The following is a 6,161-nucleotide window of genomic DNA, read 5'->3' as shown; positions in this document are numbered from 1 at the left end:
ACAGTCATAAATACATTAAATGAACAGTAAAAACATAACAGTATCTTTCATTTAAGTTCAAACTCCCTCCTGCACTTGTTCAGTCACTTCTCTTCATGCCTGATGGGGGACAGTAAAGAAAGCAAATTTAGTTTTCAATGCATTACATTGCAACCACTTTTTAACACTGAACACTTTAGTGGCCCTTCTCCCAATCATAGCATTGTTTGTTGAAGGTTCTATCTATAAGTTTTCTTTGCTGATGCATGCAGTTTCTTGCAGAAAGCAACTGGCGTTGCCAGTCACAAAGAATTTCACTTGTTTCAACTACACAAAGTTATACTACAACCTATTACCAGCACAACCTCTTAAGGGCAGCCTGGATGTTTCAGTGACTTGCTATCAGAAAGTGAAGACATCCAAATCTGCAGACAGCTCTTGGTGAGTAAAGGAATGAAGTTTGATGCTGGACTTAGAATGTTTCTTCTTGACTGGTAAGTAAAATCTGTTCTAAAACTGCCATGTCTTTTTTTTTTTATTTTTTTTTTTAAATAATGTACTTAATAATATCTTACTGTATGTTAGGTGATAGCCTAATGTCTCACATCACATCATGTGAAGAAAAGAGACTGGCTACTAGAGCCAGTGGTGCACAGTCCTTCACTCAGGCCACTCCCCCATCCAAATCCTATGTACCGTACCATGATCCCAGCTTGACCTATGATACGGTACAAAACATCCATACCAGTGCCTCCATCAATCAAATGCCTATTGGCTCAAAAAATTAACCTCTCTGGGTTTTTAATAAAATCAACTAACCTCCATCAACTTAGGTAATGTCTTTTTAATTGTGCTTTTTTCTGCTTTTTAACATATTTATGCTTTTTAATCAATTTATTTATGCTTTTTAATGTATTTATTCATGCTCATATGCTTTATAATCTCTCTTATTTATGCTTTTTATCCACTTTCTTGTGTTTTTAATAAATAGGGTTAGGGTTAGGTGTAGTAGAAAATTACTCAAGGTCTCCCCCTATCTGGCCAACGCCAGACTAGATTGTTGGGATGACCAGGGCAAGGCACGGGCCGACGCAGGTCAGTCCCCATTCTGACTCCCACTTGCTAACATGAACCATATTAGAGGAGAAAAGAAGAAGGAAGAGCAGAGAAGGGAGGGGAACTATTCTAGAGCTGTGTCCTAGTGCTGTTTTCCTCAGGGAAGTCTTGGATTTTTTGTACAATCTGTTCCGAGAAAGTTCCTAGTTTGAGAAATTCCGTACGGTTATGAAAGAATTGTCAGCATTTTTTAGGTTTCCATATGGTTAGGGTTAGGATAAAATACTTGGTTGTGTTTAGGCATCATAAGTCCATCTGGTGTTTATCCACATTTTTAAGATCGCATGAGGTTAGGGAAAAAGAAATTTGAATTTGGTCGCCGAAGGCGGCCAAATTTAAGTGCGCAGGCCATCATCCCTCGACCTAGGACAACCCACTCCCCCCCTGGGTTATAGGTCCAGCGTCATACTTGTTTGAGAGGAGAGTTGAAGGTTAGGTTAGGTAAAAACCACACTCCTCTTTTGGGTTAGGGTTAGGGTTAGGGTTTTTGAACCCCTGTCATCTGTTTGGGGGTCCACAACTCTAACCCCTACACCACCAGGGGGACCCAGGAAACCATGATCCATTTAATGTTTATGGTTTAAAATAAAGGTAAAATTCTAAAAAATAAAGTAAAAGGAGCTGAAAAGGGATAAAACAAGGGCAGCCGTAAGAATGATGGTAGGGTTAGACTGGTGAAATCTTTTTCAGACTGTGGACCACTATTGGATAGGTATTACAACCTGGGTTTGAACCCAGGTCTCCCGTGTCAGTGTCCACAGTCTTATCCAGTTCACCATCAAGGGCTCCAGTCTCACTGACCGGCAAAGGTCAATGATAGGGTTAGGGTAGGTTGGGATAAGTCATGGGGTCAAGGGTTAGGGTTAGGGTTAGGGAAAAAGAAAATTGAATTTGGTCGCCGGAGGCGGCCAAATTTAAGTGCACAGGCCATCATCCCTCGACCTAGGACAACCCACTCCCCCCCTGGGTTATAGGTCCAGCGTCATGCTTATTTGAGAGGAGAATTGGAGGTTAGGGTTAGGGCTCAGGGGTCAAAGGTTAAGGTTAGGGTTAGGAAATCAGGAAGGGTTAAAGGTTAAGATTAGGGTTGAAGTGTCTGGGGTTGAGGTTAGTAGTCATAGTCCAAATTGGGGTTAGAAATCCATAAATCATGGTTAAGGTTAGGGTTCAAAGGTCCGGGGTTGAGGTTAGGGGCAATAATCCAGATTGGGGTTAGGAAACCATCAAAAACAAGAGACCCTGGTACCGTCTTCCTGGAGGCCTACCTCTCATTTAAGCCCCGTGGTTGAAAAGTGTCCAAAAAGTGCATCCATTTCCTCTCTGCTCTTCTCCTCTGAGCTGTTGACCACCGTGGGTTAAGTTCCAGGATGGTGGTTTTCAGGGCTGGCCATCCATGTTGTATGAAATGTTGTGTGAGTGGCACATGTGTGTTGTGTTGTCTACATATATTATATCTATGTTGAGTGAATCTGGTTGCCAATGTGTTTTTTGTTTCACCCACATACTGAATGCCACATGTTGTACAAAAAATTAAATATACACAATTTCTGGAATAAATATTTGTCCCTGATTGTGTCTTGAAAACATTGTTATTAAAATTATTACGCACCCAAATTCTGTGCTGAAAAAATTCCCCATGTCCAACCGGCCTCGGGTCTACTAGTGGTTTGAGCTTGGCCTTTACCAGGTAATCCTGTAGATTTCTGTTTTTTCTATATGCAGCAATAATACGATAATCCTGTAGTAGTTGAGAACCTCCAATACATCCATTGAAATTCCTTTTAATCTCTCTAATCAGTTTAATTGTTGCTGAAGAATATGTGGTCACCATTGGCAGTAAAGAAGCTGCCCAAATAGGCTTGGTTTGTTGAAATGTTTTAAATGATCTTCTCAGGAAAGAGCGAGAGTACCCTCTAGTGACCAAAGTGGAAAACAGCACTCTAGTGGCTTCCCTGAAATCTTCCTGTCTACTACATACTCTGTGAAATCTTAACAATTGTGACTTAATTATACCAGCAAAGGTGTGCTTAGGATGATAACTTGTCTTATGTAACAGAGCATGAGTGTCTGTTTTTTTGAAAAATATTTTAATATCCAGCTTATTTGTCTGATCAAAATTTGGACCTTTGTATGTAGTAGTATCTAAAAAATCCACCGATGATGGGCTGAGGTTAGCCTTGAACTTTATGGATGGATTGTGGTTATTTAAAGTGTTTAGGAATACATCAAAATCCTCTCTCTCATATGGCCAAATTCCCCAAATGTCATCCAAAAATCTGAAATAATGCAAAGGCTTTTTTGTGCATACTTGTAGGACAGATTGTTCCCATGTTGCCATAAAAATGTTAGCATACGCTGGGGCAAATTTCTTTCCCATAGCAGTGCCTTTAATTTGTAAAAAGTATTCACCATTGAATTCAAAATCATTGCGTTTCAGATTGATATCTAATAATTGTATTAATTCTTTATCTGGCCTTTTAGAGTCCGGATATTGTAAAAAAATATTTTTTATGGCTTGAATGCCTTCTGAAATGTCTATATTTGTATAAAGGCTGTCAACATCCATGGTGAATAAAAGAGAATTTGGTGGAACATGAAGTCCTTTAATTTTGTTTATGAAATCATAAGTGTCTTTTATATAGCTTGGATGTCTAATAGAGAGAGGATTAAGATAGAAGTCCAAATATTCCGCTATATGATAAGTCTCGCTGCTGCAGTCCGACACAATCGGCCTCCCTGGTGGGATTTCATGTGGTTTGCTCCACTTGTCAGGGTCTTTATGAATTTTAGGCAGCATATAAAATAATCTAGGTCTCGGTTCATGTGTTCCTAATAAATATGTCTTCTGTTTGAAGTTTATGAATTTTTTGTCATATAATTTCTGAGTAATCTCCTCTATTAAAGGTATTGTGTCCCGATAAATGGGTTTGTTTAATTTCGAGTAATAATTAGTGTCCATTAGTTGTCTGTATCCTTCCCATAAATATTGATCTCTATCCATTATGACAACTGCACTGCCTTTATCGGCCGGTTTAATGATTATGAATTTGTTTTCACATAATGATTTAAGGGCTTGAGATTCTTCCCTTGTAAGATTTGGTTTAATTCTGCCAATTTTAAATTTTCTGTCAAAATATTGAGTATCCTGTTTAATAATATTTTTAATTCTTACAGGCAGTTGTCCTGCTGGAGGAGACCATTCTGACTTCGGGGTAAATGGTGGAGGATCAGACTCACGCTTCCCTTCAAAATAAACTGCTAGTTTTAGTTTTCTATGATATTGTTGCAAATCAAATCTGGTTTTTTCAATAATGTTTTTATTGCTGCCCTTGGTTGGAATAAAACTTAGACCTTTGCTAAGTAGAGCAAATTGTACAGGGGATAATTTGAATTTCTTACTCAAATTAATCACATTCTTGTCCCCCTCCTGAGAGGGCAGGTTCCCGGGGACACTTAGTTTACATGAAGGGCCCAATGGTACATCATACGTGAGGCCGTATTGTGTGTCCAGTGAATGCCATCACGTTCTGTCGTGAAGTCACTTCTGGACAACTCAGGGATGAAGTTGTAATGTGTCTTAATGTATTTGTTCAGATCATATAAGTTAGTCTGCTCCTGGTGAGGCAAGATCCTTGAGAAGTTGATCAATGGTACCCAGATGGTTGCTCGTGGAAACCTCAACTTTGCCATCCTGACGGCTCTCTGCATCTGTTTAATGGTGGTCGAAGGCTTCTGGGCCCTGTTATTAAGACCCAGAGACAGAATGACGGTCTCGACTGAGGTTACCACATTCATTTTGGTTAAGACTCCCTCTATGTGTCTGAAATTAGCTCCTGGGAAGCTATCCACCTGCAAATCTGCTATCTGAAAAGGTGGAAACCTGGACACATTAGAGTCACCTATCACCACCCGGTTAGGGTTAGGGTTAGGGTTAGGGTTAGATAATCTATCTCGATAGTTCCCCCCGTGGCATCCAACGATACTCACGGTTTGGTGTAGAGAACTAAAGGTAAGGCACGGGCCGGCGCATGTCACTCGGACGACCTCCTCCCGCTATGCATTACTCTTTGGGTCAAATTGATTATTTGTTGCCTCAATGCGGAACCGAACGGAGTATTTTAGGTTTAAATTGAAGTACCAAGTTAGGATTGGAGAGTTCTAAATTGACTGTTAGGTTTTGGGTGTCGGTTGGGATGGTGTTAAGTTAATTGTCAGTTCGGTGTCTGGAAGTCCTCTGAGTCAATCAATTAAAGTAGCCCCTTGAAAACCTAGTCAGGTGGTGTAGAGACTAAATTTGAGACACATCATCAGTGGTGGACCTCGGGGTCTACGGGTGTTTCGACCATTACCACCAGACACCCTCACCCGAGGGAGGTCCAGACGGGATTGATCATGTCCCGCTGTGTGTCACTCGTCCAATTAGGGTCATCCATATTTGAAGTCGGTTGAGGAGCGGAACGTCACGAAGTCTTTGGTCAAGTTTTAGGTCGAGAACGGCGTGAGTTGGGGATCGGAAGCGGAGGTGAGTATATTGAGGTAAGTAACTCGTTTACAGGTTTGTATTTATTGAGGTACGTCGCTTATATACAGGTAAGTATTCGGGTAAGTATTTAGCATTAAAATAAATGGGAAACATATCTAAGGTAAGTGATACTTTCTGATCTGTTATTAAACGGTAAGTTCTAACGGTAAGTATTAAGTTCAATTAAGGTTAAGTTTAGCGGTTTAAGTTTTGTATTTATTAAGGTAGATAACACGTTTACAGGTTTGTATTCTTTAAGGTAGGTATTAGGGTAAGTATTTAGCAACATCTAACTCCTATCTACTTTCTTACCTAAAATAATGGGAATGCATTTAAGGTAAGTAATCCTTTATGACCGGTAAGTTCTAGAGGCAAGTATTGAGTTCACTTAAGGTAAAGTTTTAAGGTTTAAGTTTTGTATTTATTGGGTAAGTAACACATTTACAGGTTTGTATTTATTGAGGTAAGTAACACGTTTACAGGTTTGTATTTATTGAGGTAAGTAACACGTTTACAGGTTTGTATTTATTGAGGTAAGTAACAC

This window comes from Trachinotus anak, unplaced genomic scaffold, assembly GCF_046630095.1.
Source record: "Trachinotus anak isolate AG129_WGS33_773 ecotype Australia unplaced genomic scaffold, CSIRO_AGI_Tana_v1 ptg000027l, whole genome shotgun sequence".
Lineage (NCBI taxonomy): Eukaryota > Metazoa > Chordata > Actinopteri > Carangiformes > Carangidae > Trachinotus > Trachinotus anak.
Note: the sequence above shows the minus strand (reverse complement) of the source record.